The sequence below is a fragment of the Lissotriton helveticus genome, chromosome 9 (genome assembly GCF_964261635.1).
Source record: "Lissotriton helveticus chromosome 9, aLisHel1.1, whole genome shotgun sequence".
Taxonomy (NCBI): domain Eukaryota; kingdom Metazoa; phylum Chordata; class Amphibia; order Caudata; family Salamandridae; genus Lissotriton; species Lissotriton helveticus.
Genome location: NC_136070.1, coordinates 329,038,411 through 329,057,589, shown reverse-complemented (window position 1 = coordinate 329,057,589; position 19,179 = coordinate 329,038,411). Strand labels below are relative to the sequence as shown.

The 19,179-nt window shown below is 42.1% G+C and overlaps 1 protein-coding gene across 7 annotated transcripts in view; it reads left to right on the top strand.

Annotated features, from left to right (window-relative positions):
• Positions 1-19,179, top strand: part of EML5 (EMAP like 5) — a 1,317,369-nt gene that overhangs the window by 246,164 nt on the left and 1,052,026 nt on the right. The window lies entirely within an intron of this gene.

Genomic DNA, 19,179 nt, shown 5'->3' with positions numbered 1-19,179 from the left:
TGGAAAAATGGAGACCCTCATGCTGATATGGATTAGTTCTTTTTTTCTTCTTACCTGGAATAGAAATGTATGCCCACGTAGAAGGTCAGTGATCTGATGCAATAGTCTTTTGGCACAGGTCTAGGGGCCAAGTTTCGGTGTGTCCTCTCAATAATTAGCAAGGGACAAGAAGGGATCTGCAAAATAGTTCTGAGTGTAGGTTTGTCTCAATAGGCTCCACCTTGTAAATGTTTGTTGATTCCTTTATTCCTACTATTCTTACTTTGATATGCATATATCTTGCACATTGGTTTTAATTTTTAGTGTGACTATCTCCTGTATCTTTGCCATTTTTACCATTTTGTCATTCCATGCATTAGTGCTGTCTTCACCATCAGAGATCGATTGCATGCAGATACATGAGGCGTGCTTGTCTGACCTCTCCATTATTCGATTCATATGTGAAGTTAGTGAGTCCATATTGTCTACAATATGATGTAAGCTTCTCTTCATGTCTAAAAGCAGCGGTTTTACCTCTATCTCTTCCATAGGTCCAGTCTAGGCCCGTGCTGCCTTAGTGCCAGCTTCCCTTTTTTTTCTCCGTCTCTCTTGTTGGCCTTTTGGGATCGAACAGTTTGGACCGCTTGTGGTCACTCTTTCCCATGTCTATCCCCAGGAATGGCAGAGCTCAGGAAAGAAATCACTCCATATAGCGCAATGCAGGAACAGTTTAATCAGTGAGGACTATAGTAATGACCACCATCCACTGTTAAGCCAACCAAGGCAGCACCCACTGCAGTAGTCATGCCAAGGTTACAATTTTAGTGGTGAGGAGGTAGGTAACAGCGCAGAATCATTTGACCCACATTTTAGCCAATTATAAGTCACCTTAAAGATATCTCAAAGGTGTACTGGTCATTAGGGACATCTCATGTTCTCTCGCCTTTTCGAAGGGAGTTTAAAAAGCCAGCTTCTCAGAGTGTTTGCAACTTTATTGACTCTTTTTAAGCTCCCTGGTAAGCTGAATCAGCAAAGCAGACACCTCAGTTGGGCATAAAAGGAGATCAGAACTATATACTGATTGGACGAGAGGCAATATAATCGAATAACAGGTTACAGAATTTAGCACAGAAAAAAGGTAGTCAACATAGTCTTTTTCCGTACTTTTATTTCAGGTGTGCTTGGTTTGTGATCAATTGGACCAGCCAACACGTTGCGCCCAAACAAGGGCTTTTTCAGGGCAATGAGAGATAAAAGGTGGGTTGTATCCTCGGTTACGCAAGAAAAGGAAAGGCTGTATGCGAGCCTATGACGTTTGTTAGTATGGTTCAGTCCTGGGATGATTCACACTCAGTGATGAAGTTTATTTCAATCGGTATTGACCGTGTGGAAAGTACGGAGCCTTGTCCGGATAGCGTCCTAGCGTATTCAAGTCGACTTGAAGACCAAGGTGCTGGGATTAGTTTGTTATGTTATGTTAATTAATGTATGTCAACTAATGAAGGATCTCAGATGTTCCTAGGTGATAGCATTTATGAGTGGCCTACATGGTGATGGACAGTTTCATCTCCTTTTGTATCGCTTTGTTCGCCCTAAGTGTGGCAGGGTATGCTCAGACGTGAGTCCCTTGCTCACTTGGCCACTGGATTCAAGATAGCCTGGCTGATGAGGATTATGAATCCGAAACCGGTCCCAGGATGCTTGTTTCCGGTCCATGGAAGACATGGCTTGGCAGTTCGGGCTGGACTGTTCCCATGAGGCACAGGGTCAGACTGATTTGCATATAGCCATGTCTGAAATGGGGTGGCTGAGTGGGCTAAAGAATGGTGATGGATTAAACCCAGATCAGTTGACTGGGGGTGAGTGTTTGATTTGCTCAAGCGCTCCGTCCATCATCTCCTTTTGTATCGACAGTTTTATTAAGCGCACAAATGCTCCAAGCAGTGTCCCGGCTCTAATCCAAGAGCAAGCCAGATTACATGGTGAATAACCAAGTTTTTAATCCCTGCAAGACAGCCACACTGCTTTGTATACCAGGACAAGCATGGTTGCATTGTGAGTGACCATAGACACTGCAAACATGATCGCTGTTACCTCACAAACATGGCGGAAGTACTAAGTATGTATTTGAAGTTGAACCACTCTTGCTGACAGACATTCAGGGACATTGTTTACATTTTTGTTTGGTTTGCAGATTCCGTACTGCACCTGGTTTACAACATTTACCTGTGAAGGGGTCGTAATGTTTTTCTATTGAGACATATTCGAATGATGGCTTAAATGTAAATTATACTGTACTTACACAACCGCATAAATCTAACCACAACACTAAAAACACCTAAGAGTTTATAATGCTAAACCTTATTATGTATCAACGCTGCACTGCATTGTTTCAAAGGCTGGGTCATGCACACGGTACACGACAAGGCAGAGTGTAAGAAAGCCTGAATAGATAGCACTGTTCTGATGTGTGTACTAGACATTATCCCACAACAAGCGAACACAACAATAACCCACTCATCCCATAATGGGCAGTTGAACATGTTACTCAAACCTTGCTTACTGATGCGCCTTGAGTGGGCATCTTAGGAACAGACTCGTGATTCTAGGCACGTAGGCCCATCGAGCATTCTGAGATGCACAATAGTTAATGTAATTACAATGCTGCGGGTATACCAGGGTCCAAATTAGATTTGTGGATTTTGATTGATGGGTGTCTCTCTACATCGTTCACTGTCGAGATATTTATTAATGATTGCTTTCGGTTTCATGCATGATTTGAATTAAAGTGATTATTAAATTAGACAAAAGTGTTTGCAGATCTTCCAAACGTACACCGTACGAGCATGGGAAATATAATTTCTATGTGCTGTTGCTGCTTAGATGAAAATGACTACAATTCAGTATATCTAAGACCGTGAATATTTAAGGTAAATATTTAGAGACCATATTTTTAAACTTCTCGACTGGTGTTTTGGCATGAACACAGCACAAGATGAATTCAGTCGTAACCTCTATTGCGGCCTCATATGAAGTGAAGGCTGAGATCAGCATGTGTGCATGGTGACAGAAACTGACCACAGCATACATGGTCCTCACGAGGCCTGTTTGTAGGAATTTGTTTGGATCTGGTTTTTGAAACTTATGCCTAAGTTCCATATTAACAATAAGAATAATGACTTGATACTGTACAGTGCCTGATCCTTCTCTTATACTGTATCTAAGCAATATAATTAACACGTTACAAACACACAACTTTTTATACTCATTTTACCAACTAATGGGGTATGAAAGGTTGAGTGTGCTCTGCCTGTAGTCAAGCGTTGAAATTCTTCTGCCTTGAAAGAGCATTCTGGTTCATGAGCTGTCGTGGCATTTATTCCCTGATGTCCCAGTCATAGTCAAGGAGACATCACGGTTGGCACTTATGGGACAGCAGATTTGCCAAGTGAGACACAAGTAACTCTCAAATCATAGATTTTTACATTTATTGTTGAGGTCTCCGAGGTACATGTCATATCTGTAGTTAGTCTCATAAAAAACGGGTAAGCAATTATAGGACTCCTGGCTGTTCACTGTGGTGTATTATGCTTCAGGAATTATGATGGGACAAAGTCAGCAACCTTAGCATTTGGTTAAATGTCTCAGTAGGGTGTTAGTAAGGATACCACTTCTAATTTGTAATTAAATCCATGTTTAGTTAACAGATGTAAGTGAAAACTCGTTTTGCAAGCTCATGTGTTTTTTTATATTTCCCCCTGGTGTCGTCCTGCTGCTTCCATATTTATCTAAAGCCAATTTATTTTTTGGTTGGAACATTGCATGCTGTAGACGGTTTCTTAAGGACACACTGATTCTTAAGCGGTGACTAGTCAGATAAGTCGAAAAGGAAGGATGAGGCATATATTGAAGCAGACGTCCAAATGGAATAAAACAAAGGAATGTCAGTTAGTAGCAGTTTTTAAAATTTTTGATATTTTCTTCTACTTATATAATTTGTTGTATAAATTGTAATATGTATGTTAGAAATGGTCGTCAAATTCAATTAATAATCAAAAGAGCAAATATGTGTTTATGTACTATTAATACATGTCAAAATAATATTAATCACAGTTTATTGGTGAAAAGAGACAATATATCATTGCGTTAGATAATTCCCAAGATACATTTCAAAGTGAAGGGAGACCCTATAAATCTAAGGAGGTTGGTCTAATTATTTTATACTAATAGGAACACTTTCTCGATTGTTCATAGCACACTTTGGCCATCTCACTGAAGGAACTCACTGTATTCTATATGTTACATTCCTGTCAATGTTTGTATTTATTCGTAAAATTCTTCAAAGTAATACAATATATTGTGATCTTTCGTATTTCTGCATCGTACTACCATTAATGATAGTTATGTACATTGGAATAATTCCCTGCTATGTGCCAGTACCCTAGAGCAATTCATAGCAATAGGTATGTCAATATATCCCTAAAAGAGTGAGGACAGCAAAGTGTCTCTATGTTGCGGAGACCCCTCCTAAGCCTACCACAGGAAAGATTTTCAAAAATTTAGACCGATTGAAATACTAAAAAAGCCCACCTCAAAACTACATTTTAGCATCGATTACACACACTGCTAATTACATGCAAGTCTAAGTAACGAGGAAAGGTTCAGCCTAAATGTCTTACATTTTAAGATTTTAAAAAGGAATCCTACCCCTTTAAGGCTCAAAGAGCTTCAATAACCACATTGCCTTGTACTGACTGTTCCCTCACAGAGTCCGTTCTTTCTGAAGTGAATAGTTTAGACTAGTAATGAATTGGTGAAGTTTTTATTCCAGATGCCAAAGAAGAGAAGGGTCTTATATGACTCCAGTAAAGATTCCAAAGTTGCAGAACTAGGACTACAATTGAGTAACAATTTCTTCTGCATCACAGGATCTTCATTGATAGTCATAAATGTTAGAACATACTACGAAGCTAAAAGAAGCCATAGTCCTCGCGGTTCATGACCATAAGGAATAGGAACTCTATCCAATATGAGAAACTAAACCAAGAAAACAAGGATTACCTAAGTGGTTGCTTTTTGGTCAGAGCAGCTTGACCATCTCTAGAGTCCTAGAGGCAATAGAGTCTTGTGAAAGTGGAAACGAGTCATGAAATAGATCTTGTTTAGGGAGGATTTAAAAAAGTTGGTAAATGTTTGTTGTCTCGTTATAGCACTGGTAGTGGGACCACCATTATTAACAGAATCCTGTATGCATCAGACGCAGGAAGGACATGACAGTGAGGAGCAACGATAGAGCTGGAGACTAGATTGTACTCTATTGAAGCAAACAGGGAAACATGCAATTCACTTGAAAAGGAGGGGTCTTATATGCTGCCCTTGTCTATATATAAAAGAATTATTTATCATGGCTGTATGGTTTTCTGTACTTTAACGATGGCTACCATGTTGTGTGACGCAATGTGTGTTGCGTCATCACATTGTGCCACGCAACGCGACAACCACTCTGAGAACAGGGAAAGCAATATTTTCTATTCTTTCAATATGTCCGACATGCTGTGTGATACAACGTGATTGCATAATGCATATTGTTGCCCCCAATGCAGCAGCCATCTTTAAAGTATAAAGAAAAACAATGTTTTCCATGCTTTTAGCAAGACTGGTCATCACTATTTGATTTTGCCAATATCAGAATGTTTTAAAAGCACCGTCATGAAAGAGTGTGGACTTTTATAAACTACTTGTCCAAAAAAACGAGAAATCTACTTTCCCTATAAAATCCACTTGCCTCATTTACTGCATAGAGTGAGGTGACAAATTATGGCAACATTATCATTATATCAGAGCTCTTATGCTAGCTTTTATGATTAAAACAGGGATCCTAATATGTCAGAGTTTGGATTCTACCAAGGTTCGGTTTATGCATCCTTACTTATTATACTGGAATGTGAACATACCAGTGCTCTGTTTATGTCAAATCTTTAATTATTCACAGGTTTTGCATATACTGAGGCACTGTGTATAAGGCTCTCTGTGGGCCAACTCTGCTTCATGGTAGGGGTCTGAATATTCCAGCCTTTTAATTTTGTCGGACTCTGGTTATTGCAGAGTTCTCGATGTATCAGTGCTCTAATTTAAATATTTCTCGCTTTGTTCTAGGAAACGTATAGAGTGCACGTACATCATAAAGTTTCTTGGTGCTAAATCACATGGAATGCTTTTCTGTTGATGCTCTGAACCCTAGCAGCATGGGGCACCTTGATCAGCACTGCTAGCAGAGCTCATCTTAGAATGTACCAACTCATGATTTGCTCACAACTTTAGTCTCTAAGGGTTATGTCTTTCTCTCTATCACATACACCTTGTTTAAGAACCACACAGGGCAGCAGGTGTCACAAGAAAGCAAGGATAAAACTGGAGACCATGTTAGACCCGTGTCAAGAGCAGCTAGAGAAACACATAGGCGTGCTACAGTTGGTACTTGCAAATGGAAGGCAGGGCTAAAGATAATGTGGGGTCTGTAGCAGGAAAGTAATGAAGCTTGCACAGACAGAGTTCTAGTACTGAGAGAGCAAGGGTCCAGCTGTAGACCATGCAGGGCCTGTGTATAAAAAAGCCAGGGATTGGGAATGTGCGTTAGACAGGAGGTTGCTTGTTTGCGGCCCCAAGCTGTTTTTAAGTCAAGGTTAGTGGTGACATTGCAGCCCTTTCTTACTCTTGTTTGAGGAAGCGTATGGCGAATAGCATTAGCAGATTTACATTTGAGCGTTCTCTAGTTCTCTAGCTGTCAGAGTTTTTACTGATAGTAAACCCAGATTGGGCCTTAGTCAAGTGCCTATGAGAAAACACAACAAACAAGGCCTGAAGTTTTGATTTTGACCCCATTGTGTAAGTCTTCGGTATATCGCGACATCACACTTACCCAACACCAACCCATGACGTGCCTCACAGGATAACAATCTGTGATTGTAAAATGATGTAAATAGACCATGTAAAATAACTTTGGGCGAGGCCACCCAGATTGATATTCTTTATCAATCTCACTTCTAACCTGTCTAACTCCTTTATTTTACTCTACACCTGGGATTTTTATCCCAACCACCACCTTTGAGCACTCTCTCTTCTGCACGTTCCCCCTGGAGCAACCTTTTATGAAATTGTTATTATGTGTTTTTTTGCACCTTGAAAAATTAAGAAGAATAACTCCGCTACTCAACGGAATAAACTTACAATCTTCCGTATATGTTTGGCTGTTGCACATCTTTTCTTCTTCCCTTTAGGATTTGTTTTCTACTCAAAAAGCACGATAATCAATTAGCTCTGAAATGTGTAAATAACGTAATTGAATTAATTTTGACAAAAGATTGGTTTGAGGACCATTGTTTTTCTATACCGAAGTGCACCCAGGTCCACAAACTAATATTGGGTTACATCCTTGCTTGTAATGTTCTCCTAGATTTAGCGAGGAGGTGTCTAAGGGATAAGTACTGTGAAGAAATAAATGCATATTGTTTTTAATTAGTTTTTAAGATTTCAAAGGACTCTTGTGGGATGATGAATAGTAAAAAGGAGTAGATGAGTTCTCAATACACTGTTAGTAGGAATGCCTACTGTGGTATTTATATTTGAGAGGAAGTGTGTAAGAGAGAAGTACTGTGATGATTAAAATACTAATTCTTTTTTTTAAATGTGATTGCGCAAGACTCTCCCAGGATCGTGAAAAGTATGAAGGAGTAGGTGTTGTGTGAATACACTCTGCTATGCACACTTGTCACTGTAAGGAGGAGTCTTAATGGAGATGGTGTTTATCAGACTTTACTATTTATGGCCATTGGTTTGAGAATGAGTTTGAGTAGAGTTAAGGCGCGGCCACAGACCCTAATACGCACACCTGCCATCTGAGAGCACCTGGAAACCCTATCGTGTGATTAGCCACGCTTTATAAATCCTGATTGAAATCCTGAATGAGGTGTGAAAGGAAGGCTAGTTCCTCCCCACATCCTACTTCGCACACCCGCCATCAGAGGGCAGTCTGAAAGGAGAGCCCAGTCCCTCCCTAAACCCTTCTATGCACATCCATCATTACAGACCGCGGTCTCAGCACATCGACCAGTACTTCCATACAACCTACTATGCACACCTCTCATCTGAGAGACAAGTCTGAAATGAGAGCCCAGTGCCTCCCCACTCCCTACTATGCACATCTATCATTACAGAGAGGCCAGTCTGTTTCCACACCCCTTACTGCGCACACCCATCATCTGAGAGGGAGGTCTAAAAGGAGAGGGCAGTCCATCCCCACACCATACTATGTACACCCGTCATCTGGGAGAGAGGTATGAAAGGAGAGACAGACCCTCCCCACACCCTACTACGCACAACCGTCACCTGAGAGAAAGCTCTGAAAGGAGAGAGAGTCCCTCCCCACACCCTGCTACACACATGCATCATATGAGAGAAAGGTCTAAAAGGATAGGGCTATTCCTCCCCATACCCTACTGTCATACCAGTCATCTGAGAAAGAGAGAGAGGTCTGAAAGGCGGGCCCAGTACCTCCTCATACCATACTATGCACACTTATTGCACACTTATTACAGACCGAGGTCTCAGAAGAGAGCCAGTGCCCCTACACACCCTTCTATGCACACACATCATCTGAGAGAAGAGTCAGAAAGGAGAGGGCAGTCCCTCCCTGCACCCTACTACACACAGCAACCATTTAAGAGAGGGGTCTGAAAGGAGATGGTAGTTCCTCCCCACACCCTACTACACACACTTGTAATATGAGCGAGAGGTGTGAAAGGAGATGCAGTCCCTCCCAACATCCTACTACACACACCTATCTTTACAGAGAGAGGTCTCTGCAGAGAAGTCAGTCTCTCTCTCAAAACACCCTACTATGCACACCTGTCATCTGAGAGAGTGGTCTAAAAGAAAAGGACAGTCTTTCCCCATACCCTACTACGCACACCCATCATCTGAGAGAGAACTCTGAAAGGAAAAAGCAGTCCCTCACCACACCCTACTACACACACTTACAATTACAGAGAGAAATCTCAGCAGAGAGGCCAGTCTTTCCACATACCTAACTATGAACACCCGTCTACTGAGAGGGGTCAGAAAGTCAAGCCTGCAACCCTATCATTATAAAAAGTACGCTCTCACAAGCAAACTGGGAAGGACTGCCCCCGCGGACTAAACACAAGGGGTTACGTCCCTGGCTCTCGCAAGAAGATCGTGAGCGCGGCATAGCCATCACTTATAAAAAATAAATCCAACCATCTTTTATTCACTACTATATTATAGATGAGCATTAAATAATAACTGAAAACATGATAATAAATCATATATACTAGATGACAATGAAATTTAGAACTTTACAATCCTGCAAGTGTCCCACGAGCATCTTGAGAGAGTAATGACACCTCAAAAGAAGCTGTTGACATGTCCTGATCTCTAGGTACTATTTTGTGTGATTGATCTCAGATTTACAATAACTGAGCAAATAAACAATTTTGATTGAATATGTATCTATTTAATATGTGCACACATTTTACAAAGATTTTGCAAACTGTGAACCATATCCTGTTTTGTTGCAATAAAAAAACATTTTTTTACTGAAATAATGTCTGAACACATGCATTATAAAGTCATTCTACCATACAAACTCTTCCCGAAAATATTAATTTACTTTGAAAAAAAAATAACAAAAAAGTTTACCTTGACTGACAAAAAAAACAAAGGTTTAAGTAATGTTATAGTCAGGTGAATTTCTCAGTGACAATGTTAACGTTTAAACAAAAAGAAAACACAGAAATTCAGGAGCTATGGTTATTAGCACTAACTAGATCTTGCGCCCCGCCATGCAGTGCATATGCCTCACATATGACATCACTCATGACATGATTTATGACATCACTCATGACATCTCAAATTACATCATTGATTGTTTCCATTCTCCCAGTAAACAGACCATGCACCGGCTCCTCAGCCGCCGGGGCCTTTTATAAGACATTAGGTCTAAAGTTAAAAAGAGTAATGGAATACAGTATCACTCTAATATTATCTAGTTATGTGCTGCCACTTTTGCTACCCCTGTGGATTTGATAAAGTGCTGTAGTTCTGTCTTGCAGAGTATTTCAGAACATACTTCATGTTTCACATTTGTGATAACACTGTTAGTAGAATATATGACTATCAAGTATCAAAGCGTTTTAACATGACCAGTAATAGCAAATGTAAACATGCATGGGTAATCTTTACTCTTTCAGCCTTGTAGTGAGTCATTTCAGATAAGACCTTTTGTACGGATCATGTCTTCCAGCTCAGAGACCCATTTGTGATTTCAGGTTGAAGACGTGTTATTGAACATACAAAAAGTGATCAACTGATATTTCATCAAATTCACATTTCTGGCATGTGCTTTTTTTCTGTAAATGCATATCTCTGAAGTAAGATCAATCAAAAACACATTCAGTGATAGTTGAGTAACTATGTTATTTTTATTGTTGTGTTTATTACTTTTATGCATAACAATCATAAAAAACTAACAGTGACACAGATCGCATGTTATCCACAGAAGTAGACAGTCAGAAACATAGAATGTAGGACCAGACTTGCAATTAGATACATTTACAGCAATCATTTGGGGGTCCTGAACCACTCGTCAACTTATCCCTGAACACCATCACATTATGAGTTTCTAAGTGTAATACTCAATTGTCTTTTCAGTCCTTATTACGCAGGTTCAGTCCTGCAGGCAGGTTTGAGGGTCAGGCGGGCTGGCACCTGTACAATAGGGGGCGCATCCGGGTCAGAAGTGGCCGTTCTTACGCTATAAGTTTTATACAGAGCACAGAAATTCTTTGGTCTATAGCATTTCACTGTAGTTTTCAGTCTGGGTACAACAAAAGATAATATCTTTAGACCATTGAGTGAGTGTGGGTGTGAGGCCACGGAGCCAGCCGATCGCCACACATCTTTTAGCTAAGAGTAAACCCATATCTGAGTCGCCGTTTTGCCTTGGGGAGAAGTTTGGAGTAACCGAGTAGTGCAAGTAACGGGTTAGGGGCTAACGTCAACTCCGTAATACGGTTTAATTCGTCAAACACTTGACTCCAGAAACGGGCTATTCCCGGGCATATCCAGACTAGGTGAAAGAAGTCAGCGGACTGCTCTCGACATTTGTCACATGTAGCAGTCTCCCACAGTGATAATTGAGTAACTAACTTAGAAATTATTCCATGAATGTCGTAAAATCGATTCATTTAATCACTTTCTTTAAGGCTTCTTTCTTTTAATTTTAGGTTCCTAAGCACATACAGGACAGGTTCCATGTTACTTATAGTCTCCATTTTAGTTGGCCTGTCCAGCTAGTTTACCTTTGGCCCAGAATCCATCCTAGGTAGTGGAGTTTGCCATCTTAGACCATGTAGGCTGACCTCTTTAACAATGGAGGCTGCCATTTTTCCTCAAATTATGCAGAATCATCAACATGTCTGCCTTTGACACAGATGTTGTCTGTGCCTGTCTTTCCAAGATCTGTGACATTTTCATTTCCTTCAGATAAAGACATCAAAAAATCCCCCAGTGCAACATCATCTGGGACAGGTACATATTTCAAGGTCATATTGCAACCAATACCTAAATAATGTAGTCTATATTGATGGATTTTTACCTTATTAGTACTTCCATTTATATAAACAATTATGCCAAAACATTCCTAAGGTGACATTGCAAATTCCATTTTAAATAAGATACAATTTATAAGGGCTATCACTTGACCTCTTAGTTAGGGGAGAAACTTCACCCAGGTCACAGACGCAGATCAGATGAGCACAGCACCAGATTCCACCTCAACAAAGGAAGCCTTCAACAAGACTCCCTCAGGCTCTGCGAAGAATTCCATTCTGCCTTCACAAACTGGTGCCAGGACTGTGTTTGCTCATAGACACAATCTCCTAGCGCTTGGCCTTATGCTCGAAATAGCTGACAAGCTATTCCATACAGACAACAAACCCTGTTGTCCAGGTATGTGCTAAAAGCAAAGAGAGTGACCCCTGGATGTCAGTTCACATATACTCAGAAACAACCTTTGTCATACATTCAGGAGATTGTTATACATGCACCTCATCCGCACCTTACCAGATTAACCATTTAATGACTCTATATGCTGTGGTATAAAAATAAATCCAAACTGAAAAGTAGTGCTAGCATCTGTTTATTTATAAAAATGACACAAGAATATATTAACATCCGTGTCCAAGTTAACATTCCTTTAACTGATTTCTCAAAACGATACACATCAAATTAAACACAATTTATTAAAAAACCAATACAGTGTATCTTGTAAAAATACTCATCTTATACATTAGACAACACACTAGTTAAAAACAAAGAACCCCGAGACCCCAACATTACAGTTGTAATATTCTATTGTGGCCAAAATTTGATCCAAATATGATGTAGTATATAGAGATTTTTTGGTAAAAAGTATTATTCTTATCCAGAAATCCCTTGTTCTTTGGATTATTTGACATAAAATGTGTTGACGCGTTTCGGTGGTACCAGAACTCGTTACCCAACCACCTTCTTCAGGACAGTTTTTTTATATAAAAGGGTCAACTTTCTCGAAGAGTTATCGTGTCATATGTGAGGTGATATCCCCTAAAGCATATACTTCTTATCTTGTATAGCCTTCTTGTTTTCAACAGTCGCTGATCTGATTCTATCTTTCGGAACGGAATGTTTTAATATTTATAGATTATATCACTTCTCGTATTGTGTCACCACTTGACTGTGCACCTTCCTCCTCTACTCATTGCCATAAAAACGGTGTGTGCACCTGTTCGGTCAATCACCCTCCAGTAAAATGTTAAATCGTTTTGTATGCATCATATGTTGTTGGGCTTCAATATTTTACCCACATCGTCCTGTAGACTACTGATAAGTCATTCTGGGTTACGCAGAATTTTCGGGATTTAAATGTTTCCTCGCTGTTGTCTTCAAATCACCGCGTTCGTCTCTCGGTCGCCTCTGTCCAGGTATGTGCACCAGCTCCGAAACAGAGACTTATTATTTATTCATCTGCTAGAGCTAGGATAGCGCCTAGAGATAGTACAGCAAGGGTTTAAGGGCTCTAAATTATGATGTTAGGATTTGTCCTTGTTTTCACTGTTATTAAATATCTTAGCTGCTTTTTATTAACTTCTGTGATGTTACCACAGTTATGTGCACTAGAGCCCGGCATTTTAAAATAACTATTTTAAAATAAATATGTTTCAATGCATATTCTGTTTCTAGTGATCTTGCGTGTGTACATCCTTAATGAACGGTTGTTTGGATTACCTCTGCTCTCTGTTAGTTTATTTATTTATTTATTTGTGCGATTTTATATAGCGCGAACTTTACCCGAAGGTGTCAGAGCGCTTTACATAAGAACCAGTTGAAAACATAAGGACTTAGGATTACATGCGTTACATAAAGGATAGAAACAGAAAAAATTGCAAATGTACAAGAGGTAAAGTCACACAAGGAGGAGATACAAATGGATATACTCTAAGAGTCCCATAGGAATGGTAGATAGTACAAAGGTCTGCTGCATATACTAGTGATTAGAGTTATCTCTATCTACATAGGGAAGGGATACACATGGATATACTCTAAGAGTCACATAGGAATGGTAGAGAGCACAGCGGACTACTGCATATACTAGTGATTAGAGTTATCTCTATATAAATAGGGAAGGGATAAGACTGGATATACTCTAAGAGTCACATAGGAATGGTAGATAGTACAAAGGTCTACTACATATACTAGTGATTAGAGTTATCTCTATATACATAGGGAGGGGATACACATGGATATACTCTAAAAGTCACATAGGAGACTAGTCATTAGAGTTATCTCTATATACATAGGGAAGGGATACACATGGATATACTCTAAAAGTCACATAGGAGACTAGTCATTAGAGTTATCTCTATATACATAGGGAAGGGATACACATGGATATACTCTAAAAGTCACATAGGAGACTAGTCATTAGAGTTATCTCTATATACATAGGGAAGGGATATGACTGGATATACTCTAAGGGTCACATAGGAATGGTAGAGAGTACAAAGGTCTACTGCATATACTAGTGATTAGAGTTATTTCTATATACAAAAAAGCAGAGTTCCATAAGTGTGGATGCAGTCACAGCACAAAGGGAGGGTGGGAGGGATGCAAGGGTATGGAGAGAAGGCAAAGCAGAAAAGGGAAGAAACATTTGAGGATCAACGAAGGGGAAAAGGGTTAAAGGACGAGGGAATGGATGGAGGGTCAGAGTCCAGAGAAAACTGTCCGAAATCAGCAGCAAAATGGCGGCCAGGACAGAACAAAAAGTAAAGAAGTCCAGGAGAGAAGGTGGGAGCCCAGGTGGGAGATGAAGCTGGAGGCCAGCCGCAGGCGCGTCGCCATCTTGGAGAGCTTGTGGTCAGCCGGCTCGGTGGGGGTGAGGGTGCGCAAGGTGGTGAAGGCTGTGTTGACGCTGTTGGTGCGGTCACGCGTTGGCTGTGTGGCGCTGGCACGGCAGCCGGTGGGTTGTGTGTGGATTCAACCGCCCTGGAAGATGTGTGGGAATCGGCGGCGGTCCAGCAGGGGGCAAGCAGTGTGGACTCCGGGAGCAATGCAGCCTTGCACGGCACATTCACAACACTGGTGCCATGCTGGGGGGGGAGGGGTGAGTGATCCGGAGATCCGGCCCGTCCTGCAGGACCGCAGGGCATTCCGGTAATGGCAGTGGCCCCAAACCGGCAGCAGGTCGGGAGGCAGGCCAGAAAATCCGAGAGAGGGCCGCAGGATTAACAGGATGCCGGATAGAGGTTAGGGCGAGCCAGTGGAAGCGGCGATCGCCATCTGAAGGTCGCCGCCGGCCGCCATCTTGGAGTCAGGCAGGCGCTGGGAGGATTCCCTCGGTGGGGGTCGCCGCCAAAGTGAAGCTGGATAATATTATGTCCCGTCAGCTGCTGCGAGAATCGGCGAAAGTCTCGGCAGGCCTGGGGAGCGCAGGTCGCAATCCTACCTCCCAGCGGCGGCCGCAGTCGGTGGAGTCCACGGCGAGGTGCCGCCCGCCATTTTGAGCGCCGCCTCCCTCTCTGCGCCTCAGGGAGATCGAACTTGTCCGCCAACTCAGGAGCGATCACTGTTGCTCCGCAAATGCCCCACTCGCTCCGCTTCAGGTGGGGAAAATGAGCGATCAAAAAGAAGGACTGTAGCAGCCTAGAGCCGGGTTAGAGCAGCTCGTGGACCGGGAGCCGAGACGATCCACGTCCGCTCGGCTCCCGGCTCCTCCCCCCTCCTTTCCCTGTAACTCTATTCTCTATTCTAACCCTAAATCATTGACACCACCTAATTTATGTATTGGGTAGGGTTCTGCTGGACTACAAACCCCTGTCTTTCTTGTTCAGCAGTGGTGCATTGGACTAAGTTCACTTGTGTCACCTGTGGGTGTGAAAACAAACCTTGTAGAGCTGAGCCTGAGTCTCAGTTTATGCAACAGAACCAAGGCACATGCTGGGAGATCAAGGCTTGAAATTCTGCTAGGGTACTTGCTTTCCATATTTTTAGTCACTGTTTCATTGCCCATTTAACTTTAATACGAGGCCTCTTTTAGATGCCTTTATATAATAATTTTATAATGAGTTTTTTTTAAATTAAAAAATATGGTTTGTCTATTAGAGAATGTACATCATAACACCGCTAGGTGTGTACTTGTCTGAGGTGAAATCGTACCCGGAATACTGGGTGCAGAGAGGTTTTGGCTTAGGTTATTCTGTGAAATGTGTAGTTTCTGCTAGAGATTCGAAGGGTTGGCTGGTTAGTTTCCATTTGTTTCCTGCCATAGCCCCCAAGAAGATAATGAACTCCGTTTAAAATAATTAACTTGCGCTAAGTTACGTACAGTGTACTAAACTGCCTTTTTATTGTAACTACCCTCCTGAAACAGAGGAGTAATATTTTTTATTAACTATGCCCTCTCATTTGATGGTGGACTGGCAATACCATTGCCAAGTATTTTATCTATTCAGTTCCTCTAAATTGATAACGAGGTTAAATGACAAACAGAATGGAGGCAATCAGTGAAAAGCTGATAGGCAGAAATGTGCCACATGGGTGGCGTTAGGAGTCCTCCCTTGCAGGGATTTTACATTCGAAAAGCTGCCCCTGATTGACCTCTATCACCGAGAGGCCTGGGCAGGAGTCATGGAAACTGTGATGCAAATCTTAGTTGTGACTTTACAAAGCAAACGTCCATGATTGTGTCACATTTCCTGCGTAGGTTAATGGATGTGAATTCTATAAAATGAAGGCGTGTTGCACTTAGGTGAGGAAAAATGGCAGGTGGTTACCGCTGGGCAAATATTTTTGATGTGGTTAGTGTAGCGACAGCTGGTACGGCTTAAAAGAAAAAGCTTTCCAGACAATGTACTAATCTGAAGTCCAGGGCCGGACTGAGAACCAAAAACAGCAACAGTCAATTTTGTCGGACCAGACCCCCTCCGTGGGGGAGGGGAAGGGCAAATGTGGAGCACTGCTGCTTTTGTTGGGGGGGCGAAATTGCGCACCGGTGCAAAACCGACCGCCAGTAAAAAATTTAAAAAAAACAGCCCCCCACCGCTGCAAAATCGCCCCCACCCTTCTAGCTCTGCTGAAAGCCCCTCAGTACTATGGGCCCGATTAGGATGGCGGACGGACCAGCGTCCGTCCACCACCCCCGAGGTGGAGGGACCGTCCGCAGGGGCTGCGGCGTTCCCTCCCTCAGAATTAGGATGTGACCGCCACCCTGGCGGTCACATCCCCTATATTTAACATTGCGGCGGATGCTGCTTCAAGCAGCACCCCTTGCAAGGTTAAATGTGCATGTTTTCCTTTGCATGCAGGAAGCAGCAGGCACCACATGGTGCCTGCCGCTTCGGGCATGCAAAGTCAGGGGGGTACCATAGGTACCCCCCATGTGCACCCCCAACACCCCTGGGAGCCCGCAACGGGTCCCCATACTCAGACTCCACATGCCTTTCTACGGCGGAAAACCCGCCGTAGAAAAGCATGTCTCCGCCGGCATCCTAATATGGCTGGCGGTGTCTGATAGACACCGCCACCATATTAGAGCTTTTCCGCCGCGGTCGGGAGGCGACCGCGGCGGAAAAGCGGCGGACGGCAAATGACCCCCAGCCATCCTAATCTGGCGGGGGGGTCTTGTCTATGTCCGCAGCGGTGAATCCGCATCCTCCGGGCCGACGGAAGCCACCGCCAGCCCGGAGGATGCGGATTCACCGCGATCCTAATCGGGCCCTAAATTGGCTGTAAAACTAGACAGCCTCTCCGAAGCCCAGTAGTAAGGGCAGTTATTGGATAAATGATACCTGATTCAGTCTAAGGCTTTGTCTTCTGAAAATTAAGGTCTGCATTTTATTTTTTTGTGTATTTTGAAAACAAGGCGTGTTTAGTTTTGTAATTCTGTACCTTGAAATCATCAAATTATAGTGAAGAAAACCTTTAGGTAATCATTTTATAAAGAAGGAGGGTTAAGTATGATATGGTTACATTTTAAATAAATGGCTAGGGCCTGGCCAGGCAATGCTTTACTGTATGCAGCATCAAAGTAAGGCTCCACAAATATGTTCAGAGTAGTTGCATTTTAGATACGTTAGCACACTTTCTCCATTACTTGTGATCAGCCAAGCAGCGAATCCCTGTTTTTCTCTGTGTTCACATGTCAAAGTTTCGTTTTCTTAGACACATCAGTGTGTATTAGCAAAGAATCCATGTGAAGTATCTGGTTCAGAATATTTTGCTTGGAACTCGGTTTGAATTAGGACTGTTCGGTCACGTCAAAGAACATTTTTTCTGCAGTGCCACATGCAGTATCCCTCAATCGTGCCTTGAAGCGCTGTTCCCATGGCAGCAACCATGTTTTCTTGCAAAGATTCCAGCCCTGCATGACACCACACTTAATAATATAATTTATTATTGTCATTTTACATTTTAATCCGCCCAAGCCATCGCTGTATGTTGTTCATATATATTATCTTTAAAGCCAATAGACTAACCTCTAATTTTAGGGAATGTCTGTACAGCATAATGTACCCTACGTGTACACTAAAAGAGTATTTATTCATTGTGAATATTGTGCTGTGTAAAGCAGCTAGTTACATGTCACAGCAGTGCACCCTTTTAAATACATATAGGCACACAATATAATGCAGTGTGGAAGCAGGAAAGGTGACGCTGTACATGGAGTACTTTGTGAAATCTGTATCTATTGAAACCCCACATTCTGGGTCATTTCCTGTCTGAAGGTTGACCAGACATGCATAGACACAGACCTGCTTGCATGTACATTTAGGTAATACGCTTAGTTGTGTTTCTGTATAAAGTGTGCAAAGGACCTTTTATATTGTGTAAAGTGTCCCTGTTTAGACGACGATGGCTTGGTACTTGCTGTTGTATCCTCTGAGTATTTCTTGTATAACAGTCAGATGGCTAGCATTAGACGTGGCATGCGCCTAACGCAACGTTCTAGTTAAAAACCTAATGCCATCGGGCAAAATTGCACGAGTAACAACTTCACTTGGATTCTCTAGGGCTGTTAAGCGTGGGTGCCCTTTAGGGGTTTTCTGCCCTTCAGTAGACCTGGCACAGTCTTTGCTACTCTGTTCTCAAGGGTTTAAAAAAGAGAGGATTCATCTTGTTGGAATTGTCATGCAGCTACTGAGGACCTTTGTCATTTACTTTTCCGCTGCAAGGCGGTTGTCCCTTTCTGTGATAAAGTGTTCGACTTTATTTTCACTGTGTGCGGGATATGCCTTGAAAAAGATTTTCTCTCTTTAATTCAGGGTCTCTTAGACCCCCAGATCCATTAGAAGACGATAGACTTCTTGTAGACATACTGCTGACCTCGGCCTGTAAATCAATATTGGCCAACTGGAAAACACGTCTGCTACTTCCTTTCGTGCATGGCTTAACTGGATTACTTTTCTAAGAGGAGCTGACAATATTTCCCTCCAGAACATTCCATGGAAACCACTGGTTAATAACATCTGGGAATCCCTCGACAACTGCATCGCCAGGTCAAAACCCCCATGAGACAGCAGGTCAAACCTCCCCAGTAGTACCTGTTGACCTACTGGTACCAAATAGACATTCCAATCTTTATGT